This window comes from Suricata suricatta, chromosome 3 (assembly GCF_006229205.1).
Source record: "Suricata suricatta isolate VVHF042 chromosome 3, meerkat_22Aug2017_6uvM2_HiC, whole genome shotgun sequence".
NCBI classification, from domain to species: domain Eukaryota; kingdom Metazoa; phylum Chordata; class Mammalia; order Carnivora; family Herpestidae; genus Suricata; species Suricata suricatta.
In genome coordinates, this window is record NC_043702.1 from 146,806,599 (window position 1) to 146,823,798 (window position 17,200).

Genomic DNA, 17,200 nt, shown 5'->3' on the forward strand with positions numbered 1-17,200 from the left:
TTTTTCTTTTGGGAACCAACTTATAATTCTAAAACTTCATAAATAAGAAGGAAGAGTCAAACAATTGCCTGTCTTTCTTGTACAAACCATATATGAAGGCAACCATTAGTTGATGAAATAAAGTTTCTTTTTAATAAATGAAGCAGGCATAATAGAATTACAGTATCACTGTGTGGGGACCTCTAATGAAATAATGGATGTAAGAAAAGATCATCAATGGCTCCTAAAAGCATTAGAGGAAAAACTGACAGAGAACTTGATAGTGCATGATTCACTGGCTTTGCCTGAATCTGCGGATCAAACTTAGCATCACAGAGAGAGGCAATCAAATATTCTGTGCTTTCTGATGAAAGGGCCCAAACCGCTCACAAAATATTCATGCCAACAAATCAAACCTAACTCTGATTGCGCCTGAAGATGTATTCTTTTACAGACAATGTAAGACACAGGAGTCCTTTAAACAACATTGGTGGGATGCAATTAGCAGAATTCAGATCTTAGATAAAAAGGAAAAATGACAAGGAAAAAAAAGGGAGAACGACAGAAACAGAGGAGGAACCCAGTCTAAAAGAGACAGATAAACTAAATGTAATATGCCACCCTTATTTGGTTCTTGATTTAAACAAACTGATTGTAAAAAAAAAAAAAATTTCAAGAGCTGCCAAAATGTCTGTCCCTAGTAAAGGCAAAAACAGGATCACAGCCCACCTACTCTCATTGACTTTTGTTGGTGTCAATCCTACCATTACAAAGGGGTACCTCTTAGTTAACCCTTCTTGTCTTGAGTAGAACACTCCCAAAAGTCAGCACATTAAACCTCATCAATCACTGAGTCTCAACCTTAACTGAGTTTGTGAGCTCATTTTCTCAAGGGCAGGCATCCGTAAAGCACCTAAATCTTAAAAATGATGATACTTTGTTTAAAGTGCCCAGAAAAGGGGAGATCATACAAAGAAAGGGAAAACTCCAAAATCAAATATCACAAGCTTCACAAATTTACTGTCATCCTTGAGCTTTAGACGTTTGGTTTTTCATACCGTCAATTCCAGATAATCGGCTAGTAGAGGTGGACTACAGCACAGCTTGGATTGAGATGGTGACATTTGGTTTTTTGTTTGTTTTGTCCTTGGTTTTTTTTTTCAGAGTGTTTTAATATGAATGACTGAGAGTTTAGAAGACCAAATATTTCCAACCAAACAAGGAAGCCATTTTGTGCAGTTTAAAAAAAGTTTTTAACATTTATTCATTTTTGAGAGACAAAGAGAATAGAGCATGAGTGGAAGAGGGAAAGAGAGAGAGGGAGGCAGAATCCAAAGCAGGCTCCAGGCTCTAGTCAGCACAGAGCCCGACGCAGGGGTTGAAATCACTGACCATGAGATCATGACATGAGCCAAAGTCAGACCCTCAACTGACTGAGCCACCGAGACATCCCCATGTTGTGCAGTTTTAATTCCAAGGCAGCCAGAGAGCCTCCTGGCCTCCCAGCTACATATGCCTCAGGATCACTTTTCAGGTGGATCTGAATCTTGAAATCCAAATTACAGGTGGAAAGGCCCCTTCAGCAGCACCTCTAATAAATAATCATCCACTCTATTTAAACATGTCCAAAAATAGAAAACCTCAGCCATAGTCCATATTTGGTGATGTTGGCTATGAAGTTTTATTGTTGTTGCACAAGAACACATCTGCCCATCTCCAGAGACAGCACTTTAATTCTTGAAGACGGCTTTCTCATCCCCCCTAAGGCATCAAACTCTTACCTGGAGTCTAGCGAATGTGGAAGCAGAATGAGGAGAATGCCTTCCTTTTGGGCAATATCAGCACGTTAGAGCAGGAAAGGCTAGTAGTTTGGAAAAGTGTTAACTCTTGTGATGCCTCATTGAAATTAAAAACTTATTTCAGTGGTTAAAAAGAGAGCATGCATGCTAAAATCTTTTTAAAATGGTTGTAAAGCCATTATTTTAAGTCTTCCCCTGGTTAAACATTTCTTGCTCTTTAAAATGTTGGCAATATGTATTAATATATATTTACTATAATATTTAATAATGTATATCATTTAAAAATATATAAGAAATATATTTTATATTATTAATGTAACTATATATGTAATAAATATATATTGATATAAAAGAGTAACCAAATCCACTTTCCCTTTTAGGATTTGACATGGAAATTATACCCATCACTTCTATTCGCATCTTTCTGGTTTTTGGTTAGAACTTTGTGACGTGGCTACCCATCCCAGTAAGGGAACTGAGAACTGTAGTGTTTATTCCGGGTAGCCATGTGCCTGGATAAAGATTTCCTTAAGAAATTGGAAGAAGACGGTTAAGCATCTGACTTTGGCTCAGGTCATGATCTCATCACGGTCCATTAGTTCGAGCCCCATGTCAGGCTCTGTGCTGACAGCTCAGAGGCTGGAATCTGTGTCTCCCTCTGTCTCTGCTCCTTCTCTACTAGCACTCTCTCTCTCTCTCTCTCTCTCTCTCTCTCTCTCTCTCTGTCTCTCTGTGTCTTTCTCTCTCTCTCAAAAATTAGTAAAACATCAAAAAGAATTTTTTAAAAGAATTTGGAGGAAGAGGAAAGTGTATAGTGGGAAACTATTGACAGTCTTTGCTCCAATAATTCTAAATAAAAGCTATCACTGTATATCACAATGATCATGTGTCCTAAACTAAGAGTTTTAGTGAAATACCCAAATATAGGTAATATATATGTGATGGACATTTCTTCTTGGCTGCCTAACATCATTCACTCTACTTCCAGTAACAATTCTGTTTTGTGGGGAATCCTTCTTCCTTTCAGTCGGTGTGGTTCTGTGGGTGTGCTTCCGTTCTTGGACCCAGGGGTGACTTGTGACCTAACTAGCCCAGCTGGTTAGAATATCACATTCCTTAGACAACAATGACTGGATCAGGAATGGGCACACGATTTTCATTTCAGCCACTAGAAAAGCAGACTCTCCTTTAATTCTGCAGCCATCTTGCTACCTGGAGTATGATGGTTAAAACCATTTTATTTTAAGTCCAGGATCCAGCCGTGTTTGGCATCTGCTGTACACTGGGGCTTCTAAGCTACAAGATGCAGTGAATCCTCTTTTCCATTTTTGTTTTCTTTTATTTTTATCCTTACTCTAGTTTGTAGTGGGTTTTCTGTAACTTGCAATAAGAAGAACCCTAACTGATATTCGAGACTATTTCTAAATCTCCAAAATGTAAACTTATACAACAAAACATTAAAATAATTAAAAAACTTTTTAATGTTTATGTTTAAAAGAAACAGAGAGAGAGTGTGTGAGCAGGGGAGGGAGGGAGGAAGAGGGAGACATAGAATTCGAAGCAGCTTCAGGCTCTGAGCTGTCAGCACAGAGCCCAAAACAGGGCTCAAACTCACTGACCATGAGATCATGATCTGAGCCAAAGTCAGATGCCAGACTAACCGAGCCAACCAGGTGCCCCTCAAATAATTTTAAAAAAGCAAGTAAGTTATCTGACTGGTTCATGTATTTAAATGAATGAGCTATTATCAAATAGCAAAGATACACACAAGGCATCATTGTTCCATACTGTACTTCCAGAATTTGAAGCTCTAGTTTGATTACGGGCTTCAAGAATTCTTTCTCAGGGCGCCTGGGTGGCTCAGCCGGTTAAGCGTCTGACTTTGGCTCAGGTCATGATCTCAGAGTTCATGGGTTCCAGCCCCATGACAGCTAGCTCAGAGCCTGGAGCCTGCTTCGGATTCTGTGTCTCCCTCTCTCTCTGACCCTCCCCTGCTCACGCTGTCTCTCTCTCTCTCTCTCTCTCTCTCTCTCTCTCTCAAAAATAAATTTTAAGGGGCTCCTGGGTGGCTCAGTCGATTAAGCGTCCGGCTTCGGCTCAGGTCAAATCTCATAGTTCGTGGGTTCAAGTCCCGCATCGGGCTCTGTGCTGACTGGTAGCTCAGAGCCTGGAGGCTGCTTCAGATTCTGTAGCTCCCTCTCTCTCTGACCCTCCCCTGCTCACACTGTCTCTCTCTGTGTCAAATATAAAATAAAAAAATAAAAAAAATTAAAAAAATAAAATAAATTTTAAAAAACATTAAAAAATTTTAAAAAAGAATTCTTTCTCATACATTACCAAGTAACTAATATTCCTGCAGATTCAAGAGCTTTGAAATTTGGTGATTATCAGGAATCATCCTTAAATCCTTCTGGAATGAGGTAGGAGTTTAAAGCTTTAAGAGGTATAAAGCAATTTCTTTCTCTTTCTAGTAGCTTCTTTTTAAGGCAATAGACTCTCCTTTTACACAGACTCCACAGTCTCATCCCATGGTTCTTTAAAAAGCACTGATAATACTTCTTCTAACCACTTAAAGTGAATAAATAATTCAGAATAAGATAATACCAAATGTAACATAGAACTAATCGCATTTCTTCCAAATCCCTGGAGAAATATCTTCAAAGGAAAATACTGAAGGACAATTTTGTGTATTCCTGAATGTTTCTAATATTGTCAAAATAATAAGAAGCATGCACATTTCTTTCTGTCTGTTTGGAGGAGCCGCACGTGACCCATGGGGTGGTGCTGGTGCTCAGTAGCGCCAGCGCAGCCCAGGCAGCTCCTGCAGTGTGCCAGCCCAGGGAATACGGGCCGAAAGGTCTTCTAGCACATCTCCCCTAATGTGTGATTGCATCAAAATTACCCTAGAAAGAAGAGGGGTTTTTTTTCTCATTTTAAAGATTGGCAGAGGAAGGAATTTCATTCTTTCTTAGTAACCCATGTGCTACATAATAAGCTTCACAAGAAATTAATCAACTATATTTTATCCAAATCATTTGAGCTGAAATTCTTCTGTTCTGGAAATAAAAAGCTGCTGATGACTGTCATCAGCGTGAGAGCCCTTCATATAATTGGACACCCTAATTAAAAGCCCTTCTTTTAAAATTCTTTTTATTTTAAGAGAGAGCACGTGAGCTGGGGAGAGGGGCAGAGAGAGAGAGAGAAAGAGAGAGAGAGAGAGAGAATCCCAAGACCCAGGGTTCATGACCCCAGATGATCTCAAGGGTTGGATGCTCAACCGCCTGAGCCACCCAGGCACCCCTAAAAGCCCTTCTTTGTGCTGTTTTAACTCCCTTAACCCAGTCTTTCCCAACTGGGAGTGATTTTGCCCCCAGGGACATTTGGCAAGGTCTACAGATTTCTTTGGTTGTGACAACTGGAGGGGAAATGCTACTGGCATCTAATGGGTAGAGGCTTGTCATGCTGCAAACTAGCCTGCAATGCACAGGAGAGTTCTGCATGTGCGCACACATATGCACACGCACACAGATGTGCACATGCACGTACACACACGCACATACACGTGCACACACACTCAGAAACACACTACACCCCAAAGAATGATCACAAAATGCCAGTAGTATCAAGATGGATGAACTCTACCTTTTCTAACAGTCTTATTTTCCAGAACTTTAGGATAATCATTCCAATTCTCTTTCAACCTCTACTCCAACTTACATCATCCCACTTAGATCTGGAGCTGTTAATTACATGTGACTATTACTGAAAAGTAAGAACGAATTCCTTCATGATTCCTTCAGTCCGTGATATATGTTAAGGAATGGCCTGAAGCAACATGTCCTGTGTGAAGATTATAAACACAGAACTTCACTGGGGATGTAAATGACTCACCTCAAATGTCTGTAGACATTTGTATGAACTACAAGGGCCCACAAAAAGTTCTACTCAAATAAGAAAATTGGAATATCTCAGCATGATAGAAAAGGAGAGGAGTTGAGAGCATGGGCAGGAGAAGGGTGATCTTCCTGAGCTGCGGCCAAAGCAATAACACGGAGTGATGGAAAATGGAAGAAGTAGGTCCCCGGGGCTTGCTCTTACAACTCTCAATGTAAGCAACCAAAGAGAGAGGCTAAGTAAGGCCTCCTAGCCACAGATACATTTTACTGTGGCCTAGGGACACATATCTTTTGGTAAATTCTTAAACTTCTGTAACTCTTCCGGTGTCTGTTTATTTGTAATTCTGTTTTTCAATGTATAGCAGTGAAAAAACCCTTAAAATGAAAAGACTCATGTGATTGCTTCAAAAATAGCTGGAGTAGCCCCCTGTAACCTTGGATTACCTTGGGGAAAAAATATTTCTGGAAGAAAAACTAAACTGGCCATGGCTAAGAAGAGAAGCAATCTGGGAAAGTCCTGAGATCCGCGAGAAGAAATGTGGGATGTATGCAGGACTAATGCTGGGGTTGGAAAAAGTGCTTCAAGTCTTCAAAGATGGGTGCTGAATTGTGTTTTACATAGAGCCTCATCGCGTAATACATGGTTCTCTGATTTTGATTAGCATTTTGCTTCTAACTACTGCTCTTAAATTCAAATTACAGCTTTCCAGAGGAGACGAAAAAGAAGAAGAATATGCTGAGGTTTGCGTACAGATCAAATAACCATTCCTAAAACCATAGATTCTGCCATTTGTCAAGATTTCGTGCCAGGTTTGACCTTTCTCATGCTTGATGTCTACATACAAATATTCACATTGGAGAGTCTAAACAAAAATCATTTGGTTGGTTTGAGTTCCATAAGGAATATATAAAATGTTCCTTGAGGGGCGCCTGAGGGTTCAGTGGGTCAAGCATCCCACTCTTGGTTTCGGCTCAAGGTCATGATCTCAGGGTTCATGAGTTCAAGCCCCACATCAGCCTCATGCTGACAGTGTGGAGCCTGCTGGGGATTCTCTCTGTCTCTGTCCCTCCCCTGCTCACTTCATCTCTCTCTCTCAAAATAAATAAACTTAAGAAAAATTTTTTTAAATGTTCCTCGAAATCTTAGTTCTAAATATGTCTTGTCTTTATGTTTAGATGACTTGCAAAGACTTTATTCACACACTATCCATTTCACATGAAAGATGATATGGATGAATATGAAAAACATTTCAAATTTATGCAAGGGAAAGATGAAGCCTAATGTCTCCGACATTCCCTCTACTTCCAACTCTAACTACATTCCAACTTCATCTGCCAGCCCTGTCAGGAGGCAGGGGGAACCTGGGCAGTGGGAGTCATAGGCCCGAGGTGATGTTTTCTGAAACTGTGGGTAGGACAGAAGCCGGGGGACAGGGTGGGGTAGTCCTGATGCAAAGACATGAAAATGCTACCCTTCCTTGGTAGTTGGATTTCTTGATGGTGATGTCATAATATAGTTGGCCTATGAGCAGGTTGATTTCTGCCCTGTTTAATTGTGTATATTCTCTATGACCCCAAGCACCTGGGGAGGAATCAAACTGAGGCCATGAGAAGTTGAAGAGGTCAGAGAGCAGAAGGACTTCTTTCCTTCCTGAGGACATGTCTGCCACTATGCTATCATCCAATCATTGACCACTTTCCTTCCATGTTCTCAGGGCCACTGATACTTCAGCTATTCCCAAGAAGTTAAATTCCAAAGAAATAGTACAAATCACACAATTAGATTAAGTTCCCTCATGTTATATAGAGTTGCTGGAAAAGACAGTAACTGCACACCAAACAACAACAACAACAACAACAACAACAAAACAAACAAAAAAAACAACAACTAATAAGAACCCAAAGGAGATCTAAGTGCAGCATAAAAGAGATGCCCTGAAGAGAAATCAAACCAGGATTGTCAGACTAAAAATTTAATAAAACGAAGGTCATTGTAGATACTCAATGGCAAATTCAGTGGCAGACATATCTCATGACAGAGCAAAAGTACAAAGAGATAGAAATCATAATAAACAGACAAATAAACTAAAAAGAGAAGAGATTTGGCATATAAAGCCTAAAGGATTGCTTCTAGAAGGAGGAAAATGAGTAGATGGAGGAAAGGTAATAATAGAAGAACATATTTTTGTGTTAAAAAAGACCAGTGTCTGCAAATTCAAGAGGTTTGCAAAGTTCCAGGCACAATCAATGAGAAACATACCCAGGCATATACTGGTAAAATTCTTGAACTTCAAGAGAAAGGGAAAATTTTATACATTTCCAGGAAAGGAAAAAAAGGTAAATTATAAAGAAAAATAATCATACAAGCATGTGACTTATCTTCAACTTTGGTGGCTAAAAGACAGTGGAGTAAACTACAAAGTACTGAGAAAAAAAGTACAGAAATTCAAGAATTCTTGAGGCGCCAAAGTGACTTAGTCTGTTAACCATCTGACTCTTGGTTTTGGCTCAGGTCATCATCTTACAGTTGTGGGATAGAGCCCTGCACTGGACTCTGTGCTAGGTGTAGAGCCTGCTTGGGATTCTCTCTTTCCCTCTCTCTGCCCCTACCCCATATCAAAATAAACAAACTTAATATTTTTAATGTTTATTTATTTTTGAGAGAGAGAGGGCATGCATGCACAAGCAGTGGAGGGGAAGAGATGTTAGCACAGAGCCCAATGCAGGGCTTGAACTCATTAACTGTGAGATCATGACCTGTGCTGAGGTCAGTGCTTACCCAAGTGAGCCACCCAGGCACCCTTGAAAATAAATAAACTTAAAAAAAAAAAAGAATCCAAGAATTCTAGACCCAGGCAAGTTATCATTTACCTGTTTGTTTGGAAAGATATTTGTAAGTACCTAAGGATTCAGAAAATATATCATAGACATACCACCAGTTGGGAAAAAGACCTGAGAAAGAGTACTGCCTAACAAATCAATCTGAGTAGAACTTTTATACACAGTATTAGTTATTTGCATAACAAATTACCCCAAAAACTTAGTGGCTTGAAACAACACTAAGCATGTATTATCTCTCACAGTTTTTGTGGGTCAAGAGTGGCTTATCTGGGGGATTCTGGCTTGAAGTCTCTTAAAGATGAACCCATGATGTGGACCAGAGCTGCAGTCATTTGAAGACTTAACTGAGGCTGCAGAATCTGCATCCCCACTGGGTCACTCACGCGGCCAGCAAGCTGGTTGACTATTGGTCGGATGCCTCAGTTCCTTTGCACACCAGCTCTTCTAGGACTGCCTGAGTATCCTCATGATATTGTAGCTGGATTCCCCTAGAACTAATTATCTTCAAGACAGAGGCAGGTGGAGCCACAGAAGTCACATAGCATTGTTCTATTTATTAGAAACAAGTAACTAAACCCAGCCCACAGTCACAGATAAGGGACTTGGGAGAGTCAAAAAGTGTGTGAAACCACACAGATAAAATAAAAGCTAATGGAAACACGAGGGAAAAAACCTCATAAAAATTCAATTAAATGGAGATATTTTAACATACCCTTTTCAGAATTGAACAAAATAAGCAAAAATAAAGAAATTGGAAAAAACTAATCAATATACTATATTTAATATACATACATAGACCCTTACATTTCTCAAGAAAAAAGGACATATATCTATGAAATATTTTTTTTAAGTGACTGAGAGTAAATATATTTAGCAGTATATGTGCAGGCATTGCTTAAAAATGCATTATGTCAGGTGCTGTTCTAAGTATTTTACATGTAATAATTCATTTAATTCTCATAAAAATTAATGTAGTAGAATTAAATAACTACTTGGAAATGAACAAACACACCCCCACACCCCTAAATTATCTTTGGTCCAAAGAAAGAATAAAAACTGAAATTATAAGTGGGAGTTGCTATTCATTAATGTGCACTGATAACAGCTATACTGATGTTAATGGTTAATATCTATCCTGATTGGTGGGTGTTCACAAGTACTGATTGTTCAATATTTTTAATACCAGTCCTATCACAATCTACCTATTCTTTTTAAAAAATACTTATTTTTGAGACAAAGTGAGAGAGAGAGTGAGGGAGAGGCAAAGAAAGAGGGAGACAGAGAATCCTAAGCAGGCTCCACACTGCCAGTGCAGAGCCCAATGTGGGGCTTGATCCCATGAACCATGAGATCCTGACCTAAGCTGAAATCAAGAGTTGGGTGCTTAACCAATTGAGCAATCTAGGCACCCCACATCACAAACTATCTAAAACACTTTGAAAAGAACACTGCAGAACAAAAGCTAAGAAATTTAGTAAAACCTGAACACAGAGAAAACCTGAATGTCTTTATTATGAAAAAAGAGAAACAAAAATGAAAGAACAAAATTAGAATTAAGAAATCCTAATTAATTAGTTAATTTAAAAATTAACTAAGATATTAGAATAATAGCTAAATAAACCAAAATGCAACGATGGAGTTAACATAAAGATATTATAATATAAAGATAATATAAACCTGAACATAGTGAAATAGAAAAAAATTAGTAGGATAAATAAATTCAAAAGCTGTTTTTTTAAATAATAAAGTCAATAAATTCCTAATAGAGCCTTATTAATGGAAAAAGAGAAATAGGCCAGACCAGGGATGATGAAGAAAACAACTATTTAGAGAGGAGAGATGAATATAAAATTGAGATAATATCACCCAAATTAACCACAGAAGAAACTGAGTCACCATAGGAAATTTCCAAAAGTTATTAAAGAGTTATTTAAAAGAACCAAGTTCTATAAATGTTAAAAATTGATAAATCCAGTGTTATTTAAACATTCTAAGACAATAAAGAAAATGAAAATCTTCCCAATTTATTTTATTGAACTGCTTAACTTTAATACCAAATTTGAATATATTGCAATAAAGAAAACTACAGATTAATCTTACTTATAAACCCAGTGGTTTGTGACCAAAGTTGAATCTAGGAATACAAGAATGATTGAGTTTGAGAAAATGTATCAACACAATTCTTTACATCCATAAAGGGGAGAAATATATATCTAGTTGTTTAAAAGACATTTTATCATATGCAGTAGCCATTGGTAATAAAACTATAAAGCAGGTAGAATTGCAAAAAAATAGACTACATAACAAAGATCCCAAGTGAGCAAATATTATTGTAAAATGTTAAATACTAAAGCCATGTCAATTACAATTAGAATCCAGGTAGGGAGCTCACAATTTCAAGTATCATTCAATGTTTTCTTTGAGCTGCTAGCCAATGAAAAAAAATGGTATCAACATTGAAAAAGACAAGATAAAGGTTTTTGCTACTGACTTGATTGAAACCAAAGAAACCCAAGATAATCTTGTTTAAAAAAAAAACTGTTAGAATTAATAAAAGCATTTGGTACATTATTTTAAGAATCAGTCACTTTTCGGGGCGCCTGGGTGGCTCAGTCGGTTAAGCCTCCAACTTCGGCTCAGGTCAGATCTCACGTTCGTGGCTTCCAGCCCCGCATCAGGCTCTGTGCTGACAGCCAGCTCAGAGCCTGGAGCCTGCTTCCGGTTCTGTGTCTCCTCCTCTCTCTGCCCCTCCCCCTCTCATGCTCTGTCTCTCTCTGTATAAAAAATAAATAAAAAATTGAAAAAAATTATTTAAAAAGAAAGAATCAGTAACTTTTCTCAATATTACCAACAAGTGCCAGAAAATGAAAATAGGAGAAAATTTTTCACAATAGCAACTCCATAAAATTATAAGCAATGAACTTAAAAGAAAGGCACTCTCCCTCTCAGCAACCAAAATAACTACAAGACAAAGAAAGCATCAAGGACACAGGAGATCTGAGCACCTGTCATTCAACCAATGGGAGTTAATTGAAATATATACATTATTTCACCAAATAACAGCAGAACTTACATTTTGCTTTCAAGTAACCATGGGACACCTACCAAGATAGACCGTATTTTGGGCCATAAAAAAACTTCAACCAACTTTAAATAACTGAAATCATACAGAGTGTAATTTTTACCATAGTACAGTAAAATTGAAATCAGTACCAGAAGAATAAGAGGAAAACCTCTAAACATGGGGAGATTAAGCAACATACTTCTAAACCCATGGGTCAAAGGGGAAATCATAACAGGAATTTTAAAGAATGCAAACAATAAAAAGTAAAAATTTAACATATCAAAATATGTGTGATGCAGCCTAAGTGGTGCTGAGAGGAAAATTTTAGCACTAAACATATTAGAAGCAAATGAAGATCTTAAGTCAGTCATTTACGTTCATACCTAAAAAAAATAAAAAATAGAAGAGCCAGGGGCACCTTGATGGCTCTCTTGGTTCAGTGTCTAACTCTTGATTTTGGCTTAGGTCGTGATCTCACAGTTAGTGGCATTGAGCTCTGTGTCTGGCTCTGCACTGCTTGGGATTCTTTCTGCCTCTCTCCTTCTGCCCCCCTCCCCCACTTGCTCTCTCTCTCTCTCTCTCTCTCTCTCTCTCAAAACTAACTAATTAACTAACTAACTAACTAACTAACTAACTAAAAAACAGAAGAGGAAAATAAGTTTTCAAAGTGGAAGGAAACTTAAAAAAAACACAATAGGTGCCTCATTGGCTCACTCAGTAGAACATACAATTCTTAATCTCAGGGTAGTGGGAGATCAGAGAAAATCGATTAAAAAAGCTGTTTCTTCAAAAAAAATAATAACATTTATAATATCTAGCAAGACTGACAAAGATTTTAAAAAGATGACACAAAACAGAATAATAAGGATGATAATACAAATCCTAAAGGGAATACCATAAGCAGTTTTATGTTAATAAATTTGACAAGTTAAAAGAAATGGACCAATTTCTTTTTTGGAACAATTTCTTAAAAATGACCAACTACCAGACCCAGTCAGGATGGAATACACAACATAAGTCATTTTATAGCCATTAAAACATTGAATTTTAAAGCTTCTATTTTTATTTTATTTTTACTATATTTTTTATTTTGAAAGAGAGAGAGAGTATATGTGGGAGAGGGGCAGAGAGAGATCCCAAGCAGGCTCCACACCATCAGTCCATAGCCCAATGCAGGGCTTGGACTCACAAAAGTGTGAGATCATGACTTACACCGAAATCAAGAGTTGGATACTCAACTGACTGAGCCACCCAGGTGCCCCCCAGAAATTGAACTTTTAATTTAAAATATCCCCCAATGAAATCCCAAGACCCAGATGACTTCACTGAAGAGTTTTATCAAACATTTAAAGAAACAGTTTCTTCCAGAAAATAGAAACAGAAGGAATACTTCCCAACTCATGTCATAAGGCCAGTAATATTTAGACACAAAAATTTCAACAAAATATTAGCAAATTTAATCCAAGATGTTATTTAAAAAATTATATACCATGACCAAGTGGGAATTACATCAGGTATGCAAAGTTGGCTTGACATTTGAGGGTTAATTAATGTAATCCACCATTTCAACAGGCTAAAGAAGAAAAATCAGAGGTGCCTGGGTCACTCAGCTGGTTGAGTGTCTGACTTGATTTTGGCTAAGGTCATGATCTCAGGGTCATAGGATCAAGCCCTGTGTCAGGCTCCTCACTGAGCATGGAGCCTGCTTAAGATTCTCTCTCTCTCTCTCTCTCTCTCTCTCTCTCTCTGTCTGTCTGTCTCCATCCCCTACACACACACACTCTCTCTCTCTCTCTCTAAAATAAAATCTACAAAAAGGAAGGAAAAAGGGCCACCTGGGTTACTTAGTTGGTTGTGCATCTGACTTTGGCTTTAAGTCATGATCTCGTGGTTCATGAGTTCGAGCCCCACATCAGGCTCACCGCTGTCAGAAGAGACTGCTTTGGATCCTCTGTCCCCCTTTTTCTGACCCTCCCCCACTTGTGCTCTCTCTCAAAAAAAATAAACATTTAAAAATTTTTAAAAAGGAAGAAAAATCATGTTATGATTATGATCACATCCTATGTCTAAAATGATACTTAATGGTGAAAGACCAAATGCTTTATCTTTAAGACTGGGAATACGAAGGATGTCCTCTTTTACTACTATCATTCAATATACTGCTAGCAAGTCTAGAGGTCAAGAAAAAATTACAAACTGTAAAAGGAGAAATAAAACTCTCCCTGTTTGCAGGTAACATAATTGTCTACATAGAAAATCCCAAGGAATCTACAAAACAGAACAAAATACTTTTTAAATTTCCATGGCACTGCCTATGGAGGTGGCAGCCATCTCCCACTCAGATCTCTGGTGAAGCCCAAGATCACTAGAAAGAGGACCAAGTTCATCTGGCACCAGTCAGATCGACATGTCAATATTAAGTGCAACTGGAAGATAGCCAGAGGCATTGACAAGAGGGGGCGCAGAAGATTCAAGGGCCAGATCCTGATGTCCAACAATGGTTATGGGGGCAGCAGGAAAACAAAGCACACACTGTTCAGTGGCTTCCGGAAGGTCCTAGTCCACAATGTCAAGGAGCTTGAAGCGCTACTGATGTGCAACAAATCTTCCTATGCAGAGATTGCTCACAATGTCTCCTCCAAGAACCTCAGAACCATTGTGGAAAGAGCAGTCCAGCTGTCCATCATAGTCAGTAATCCCAAACCCAGGCTGCACAGTGAAGAGAATGAATAGACAGACAGCTTAAGTGCATGTCGTATTTGTGTTAATAAAACCATAAAACTACAAAAAACCCAAAAAACCAAAAACCCACAACATCCTAGAACTCTTCAACAAAATCATAGGATACGAGATCAACACAACTACATGCTAACAATGAACATGAAAATGAAATTTAAAACAGAATATTATTTGCATCATTTCAAAGAAAATGAAATAGGTATTTATTTATTTATTTTTTGAGAGAAAGAGAGAGAGAGAGAGAGAGAGAGAGCGCACAAGTGGAGAATGGGCAGAGAGACTGAGGGAGTCAAGAATCAGAAGCAGGCTCCAAGCTCTAAGCTGTTAGCGCAGAACCCAATGCAGGGCTTGAACCCACAAACTGTGAGATCATGACCTGAATCAAGTCAGATGCTTAACCGACTGAGCCACCTAAGCACCCCATTAGGTATGTATTTTTAAAAAGCATGAACATGATCTGTATTCCGAAAATTATAAAATGTGATAAAATAAATCGAAGAAGATCTAAATAAACGAAGTGACATACTGTGTTTGTGGACAGGGAGACTAAACACTGTAGAGATGTCACTTCTCCCCAGATTGATCTATGACTTTAATGCAATTTCTATACAAATCCCAGCAAGTTTTATTGGTTGACATAGACAGGCTTATTCCGGTATTTCTATAGGAAGAAACAGGTCATAGAATAGCTAAAACAACCTTGACCAATTATTTTGAATAAAATAAGAGGAATCTCTCTACCTGATAGTAAGGCTTGCAAAATAGCTGTGATAACTGTAAGAGTGTGGTATTGATGGAAGGAAAGACACACAGTTCAGTGGCACAAAATAAAGAACCAGAAGTACAGCCACACAAATATGCACAAGTGAGTTTTGACAAAGATGCAAAAGAAATTCACTGGAGGAAGAATAGCCTTTTCAATAAATGGTGTTGAAACAAACAGATATGCAAAGGAAAAAAAAAATACTGGACCTAAATCTTGAGAACACATGATACAAAAAGTAACAAAAGTTACCTCAAAATGGATTTCAAACTTGAATGTAAAACGTAAAACTATAAAACTATAAAACTTTTTGAAAAAACAGGAAAAAATCTTTGGGATTGAGGGGTAGGCAGAACACCAAAAGCATGAACTATAAGATGAAAAATGAATGAAATTTGCCTCATCAAAATTTTTAAAAATTTTCTCTCCCAAAGCCTATATGAAGAGGAGGATAAAGTCAACTATAGAGTAGATGGAAATGTTTCAAAACCACATATCTGACAAAGGATTCACATCTCGAATGTATTAAGATTCCTTTGAACTCAGTAAGAAATCAAACAATCCAATTAGAAAATGGGCAAAGATATGAATAAGCATTTTACTAATGAGGCTCTATAAATATCAGATAAAGTATATGAAAAGATGTTCAACATCATTAGCCATCAGAAAAATAAAAATGAAAACTGCAATAAGATTTTGCTACATGCATATCAATATTGCAAAAGTAAAAATTAATGACAACACCAAATGCTGACAAGGATGTGAGGAAAGCAGATCCCTCATACGCTGGGAATGTAAAATGGTACAGCCATTCTGGAAAACAGTTTGGTAGTTTCTTATAAAACTAAACATGTAATTACTGTACAACCCAGCAATTGTACTCATGGGCATCTATCCCAGAGCAATGAAAACTTATGTTCACACAAACATCTGTATGTGAATGTTCAGAGTCGTTTTACTGCTGAGAGTGAAAAAAGCTGGAAGGAGCCCCGGGTGTCCTTCAGTAGGTGAATGATTAAACATACTGTGGTACGTCTATACTATGGAATACTACTCACCAATAGAGATGAATGAACTATTTGTCCATGCAAAACCACTTGGGTGAAACTCCAGAGAATTATGCTAAGGGAGGAAAAAGCCAATTCCAAAAGATTACATATTATATAAGTCCATGTATATTCCATTTTTGAAATGACAAAATTACAGAAATAGAGAACAGTTTAGTGGCTCCAGAGGTTAGGGAAAAGGGGGGAGCCTTGGTTATAAGAGAAATATGAAGGATCTCTGTGGTGGTAGAATTATTCAGTTTCTTTTTTCCCTCAGTTTTATTGAGTATCTTGACTATGATGGTAGGAACTTATGTATACAATAACATTATATAGAACAAAATACACACACATGCACATAAATAAATAAAGGTTAACACAGGGGGATGTCTGAATACATTTGGTGGATTATACAATGCCAATACCCTGGTTATGATACTGTGCTATAGTTTTGTACTATGTTACCATGGGGGAAACTGGGTAAAAGGCACACAGGATCTCTCTGTATTATTTTTTACAACTGCATGCAAGCCCATAATTATCTTAATTAAAAATTCAATATAAAATAACTTTGGATTTTTTTTCAATATCTCAAAGCGCCAAAAAAATGAAAGAACTAAATATGTAGCATTTTTTTTAAAAATGCAAAGGGCTTATATGAAGAAAAGCAAAAGTCATACTGAAGGACTTTAAACAAGATCTGAACAAAAGGAAAAATTTACCACATTCTTGGAATGGGAAGACATTCTTAAAATGGCAACTCTCTCAAAATTAAGATACAAATTCAGTGCAATTCCAATTAGAATTCTATCTGGCTCTTTTTTAATGTGTTTGAGAGAATTTTGGGTCAAAATACCTTAGAGCTCATATGGAAGAATAAAACTCCAGAACATTAAAAAAATATATATATATGTATGTATATATATATATATATAAACAAAGAATAGTGACAGAACTTGCCTCATGAGATTTCAGAATGTCATCAAGTCTCTGTGGCATTAGTGTGGGACCAATCAGGTCAGTAGAACCATCAGAAATAGCCCCCCAGGCGTGTGTGAACTTAATACAAGACA

The 17,200-nt window shown here is 37.6% G+C and overlaps 1 pseudogene; it reads left to right on the forward strand.

The window, feature by feature from the left end:
• Nucleotides 1-7,826: 7,826 nt before the first annotated feature.
• Nucleotides 7,827-14,312, forward strand: LOC115287123 (annotated as a pseudogene).
• The last annotated feature ends 2,888 nt before the right edge of the window (nt 14,313-17,200 follow it).